The sequence below is a fragment of the Lutra lutra genome, chromosome 6, assembly GCF_902655055.1.
Source record: "Lutra lutra chromosome 6, mLutLut1.2, whole genome shotgun sequence".
NCBI lineage: Eukaryota > Metazoa > Chordata > Mammalia > Carnivora > Mustelidae > Lutra > Lutra lutra.
The window spans coordinates 65077874-65082702 of record NC_062283.1 but is presented as its reverse complement, the minus strand read 5'-3'; the positions used below and the strand labels follow the sequence as shown (position 1 = coordinate 65082702).

At 39.7% G+C, this 4829-nt stretch overlaps 1 non-coding gene across 1 annotated transcript; it reads right to left on the bottom strand.

Annotated features, from left to right (window-relative positions):
• Positions 1–4725: 4725 nt before the first annotated feature.
• LOC125103369 (U6 spliceosomal RNA) lies at positions 4726–4829 on the bottom strand. The gene has a single exon (XR_007128374.1). It is a non-coding gene; the product is annotated as a U6 spliceosomal RNA (small nuclear RNA).

Genomic DNA, 4829 nt, shown 5'->3' with positions numbered 1-4829 from the left:
AAAAGACTCCACTCCAAAACTGCTAGAACTTGTACAGGAATTCAGTAAAGTGTCAGGATATAAAATCAATGCACAGAAATCAGTTGCATTTCTCTACACCAACAACAAGACAGAAGAAAGAGAAATTAAGGAGTCAATCCCATTTACAATTGCACCCAAATCTATAAGATACTTAGGAATAAATCTAACCAAAGAGACTAACAATCTATACACAGAAAACTATAAAGTACTCATGAAAGAAAGTGAGGAAGACACAAAGAAATGGAAAAATGTTCCATGCTCCTGGATTGGAAGAATAAATATTGTGAAAATGTCTATGCTTCCTAAAGCAATCTACACATTTAATGCAATTCCTATCAAAGTACCATCCATTTTTTTTTTCAAAGAAATGGAACAAATAATCCTAAAATTTATATGGAACCAGAAAAGACCTCGAATAGCCAAAGCAATATTGAAAAAGAAAGCCAAAGTTGGTGGCGTCACAATTCCGGACTTCAAGCTCTATTACAAAGCTGTCATCATCAAGACAGCATGGTACTGGCACAAAAACAGACACATAGATCAATGGAACAGAATAGAGAGCCCAGAAATAGACCCTCAGCTCTATGGTCAACTCATCCTCGACAAAGCGGGAAAGAATGTCCAATGGAAAAAAGACAGCCTCTTCAATAAATGGTGTCGGGAAAATTGGACAGCCACATGCAGAAAAATGAAATTGGATTATTTCCTTACACCACACACGAAAATAGACTCAAAATGGATGAAGGATCTCAATGTGAGAAAGGAATCCATCAAAATCCTTGAGGAGAACACAGGCAGCAACCTCTTCAACCTCAGCCGCAGCAACATCTTCCTAGGAACATCTCCAAAGGCAAGGGAAGCAAGGGCAAAAATCAACTATTGGGATTTTATCAAGATCAAAAGCTTTTGCACAGCAAAGGAAACAGTTAACAAAACCAAAAGACAACTGACAGAATGGGAGAAGATATTTGCAAATGACATATCAGATAAAGGGCTAGTGTCCAAAATCTATAAAGAACTTAGCAAACTCAACACCCAAAGAACAAATAATCCAATCAAGAAATGGACAGAAGACATGAACAGGCATTTCTGCAAAGAAGACATCCAGATGGCCAACAGACACATGAAAAAGTGCTCCACGTCACTCAGCATCAGGGAAATACAAATCAAAACCAGTATGAGATATCACCTCACACCAGTCAGAATGGCTAAAATTAACAAGTCAGGAAATGACAGATGCTGGCGAGGATGCGGAGAAAGGGGAACCCTCCTACACTGTTGGTGGGAATGCAAGCTGGTGCAACCACTCTGGAAAACAGCATGGAGGTTCCTCAAAATGTTGAAAATAGAACTACCCTATGACCCAGCAATTGCACTGCTGGGTATTTACCCTAAAGATACTAACGTAGTGATCCGAAGGGGCATGTGCACCCAAATGTTTATAGCAGCAATGTCTACAATAGCCAAACTATGGAAAGAACCTAGATGTCCATCAACAGACGAATGGATAAAGAAGATGTGGTATATATACACAATGGGATACTACGCAGCCATCAAAAGAAATGAAATCTTGCCATTTGCGATGACATGGATGGAACTAGAGGGTATCATGCTTAGCGAAATCAGTCAATCGGAGAAAGACAACTTTCTATGATCTTTGAAATATGATCTTTGAAAGATCATATGATCTCCCTGATATGAGGGAGAGGAGATGCAACATGGGGGGTTAAGGGGGTAGGAGAAGAGTAAATAAAACAAGATGGGATTGGGAGGGAGACAAACCATAAGTGACTCTTAATCTCACAAAACAAACTGAGGGTTGATGGGGGGAGGGGGTTTGGGAAAGGGAGGGTGGGTTTATGGACATTGGGGAGAGTATGTGCTATGGTGAGTGCTGTGAAGTGTGTAAATCTGGCGATTCACAGACCTGTACCCCTGGGGATAAAAATATATTATATGTTTATAAAAAATAAAATTAATAAAAACAAGGAAAACCAGACAAAGCCACTGCCAGACAAAGTAGTCAGAATATAAACAAATAATTAAATATATAATAGGTAGGCGATAAATACTATTGTGCAAAATAAAGGAACACAAAAGAATAGGAGTGCTTCTTTATAAAGGGTGGACAGGCAGAGCTTCTCTGAACAGGTAATGGAATCTAAGGAGAAAGTAGAAAAAAGTGAGCTCTCTAAATATCTGAGGCAGAAGTATTCCAGGAAGAAAAAGTTGCCAAGACCCTCTGAGGACAGACAGATCATGGCTGGTATGTCTGAGGAATAGCAATGGGCCTATGTAAGTGAGCAGGAAGCGCAGGGCAGGGAGGCATACTGTTGGCTGGCTGGGGCGGGAGGCCATGGGAGAGATCACAGGTGATTGTGAAGGCCATTGTTAGGACTATGGGTAGTGTGGAATTTGACACAGAGGAGTGGCCTTATCTGACTTATAGTTTAACGGATCAATCTGACTGCTGTTTTGAGAATAGATTGGGATTAAGGGAGTGGGGGCCAAGAAGAAAGCAGAAAAACCATCTAGAAGACTATTGAAATAATTCAGGAGAGACAAAACCATGTATTTATTGGTCCAGGGGGGTCTGATGGAGGAAGCTAGAAATGGTTGCATTCTGAATATATGTTGAAGGTAGAGTGGACAAGAGCTGTTGACAGGGGGTTTGGATGGAGAGAGAAAGTGAATAGTCAACTTGGAGTTGCTATGGAGACTATTTGGCAATCACCCTGCTGACCCAGGGATCTCCTAAGCCAGCATCCCTGACATCATGATGTTCAGCCACTTAAGGAATACTCCCTGGGAGTGAGGATTCACTACCTCACACAACAACCTTACCCAGCCCCTTATACTTTCTTATATTCCCTCAAAGCCATGTCCTTGTGTCTTTCTCTTACTGATTCCAAAGCACTACAAGGCAGGTCCTCACACCTCCCACAGACAATCCTCCAGATTCCTGGCAGAGGTGTGCCTGGCCTCTCCCTCCATTCATATTCCCCATCAGTGCTGTATTTCGGTCCTTCTGGACATGAACAAATCCCAGGAGCAAGCAGCTCTGGGTGTTCTACTAGGTAGAGCTCCTTCGGGGAACATAGTTCACAAATTTTGGTAAATGATTCATATTCAGGCCACAAATCTAAATTTGGAAAATGGACTCTTCACCATCTTTTTTCCGGGTGGGGAGAATTAGAGAGTTAGCTTTAATCTTGCTTCCTTATCACTGAGAAAACCAAAGCAACTAAAAGTGTGCTTCCTTAGACCACCTATCAGCATCCATTTCCACACTCTCTTTTCTTGACCATTGTAGTAATGAGCTAGCTGTGCTCCTACCTCAAACTAGTTCCTCCACTTTTCTACTATATCCCACCTCTTTCCCCATGTTCAAGAACATTGGAGTCCTGAAAATTGGAGGGAACAATGGAGTAGAACTAATATATTAAAAGCAGAATTCAGGGGCACCTAGGTGGCTCAATCATTAAGCATCTGCCTTCAGCTCAGGTCATGATCCCAGGGTCCTGGGATCAAGCCCCGCATTGGTCTCCCTGCTCAGTGGGAAGCCTGCTTCCCTCTCTCTCACTCCCCTTGCTTGTATTCCCTCTCTTGCTGTCTCTCTCTGTGTGTGTGTGAAATAAATAAATAAAATCTTAACAACAACAAAAAGCAGAATTCAAGAACCCTTATAGAAATAGGAGAAAACCTAAATTTATGTAAAGGTCAAGGTTGTGCCTGGGAAAATTGAGAATGATCAACTCACAGACAAAGCCTACCCAATTATTAGACTTTAAAGACAAAGTCTTTAAATACTCATACTCAAGGCCTCCAGACACAGTAGCCACAATACCTAAAAGAGTATGCAAATTGTATTGGCATCAGGATATTTGAGAGCAACACGCAAAGCAAGACAAGAATGGAGCATTATTTTCAGATAACCAAAAGAAAGGAAGTAAGTTGTAAGCCAAGGACTTTACATGCTGCATAGCTATCATTCAAGGCTACTGAAAAATTATATATACAAGGAGTGAGAGAAATCTGTACACATGAGCCCTTCTGAGATAACCTGCTAGAGGATGGATTCTATCTGATCAAGAGGTGAATGGTGAGGGGAACTTCTGGCAAGAATGATGGCAAGTATGTGGTATATTTAAAGTATATTTAGAGCATGTAGATCTAAAAGTTAAACAAGGATCAGGGGCAAAGGTGGAAAATAACTTGTAAATGGCTTATGTTCTGACCAAGTAGAAAGAATGTAACTTAAAACTTGAGCCAGGAAGGAAGACAGACAAAGACCAAACTAGAATAAGGTCATTGCTCCATAGAAACAGATAGGAATCAAATGATACCATTTAGAATCAGCAATCTAGACAGTTCAGATAGTTCATAGTTAAGTGATAAAAAAGGTAAATCAGGATATTTTAAACGATATCAATACAAAGATTACTATTAGAGCAAATATGTACACTTCTGTAAATATCAAAGCAATTTTTATTAAAAAAAAGCAAAGGAGACATAGAAAGAAACAAAGTAAATATAACATAAAATTGATACCAATATAGTCATATCAATAAATTTGAAGGAGATTAACTTGTTCAGTAAAAGAAATAGATTTTCAAAATATCTTACGGAGCAAAACACCAGTTTCTTCTACATATAGAAGAAATATTTATTTGTTTGTTTATTTGTTATATTTATTTATTTTTTAATAATATGGAACGCTTCATGAATTTGTGTGTCATCCTTGCGCAGGGGCCATGCTAATCTCTGTATCGTTACAATTTTATTATATGTGCTGCCAAAGCGAGCAC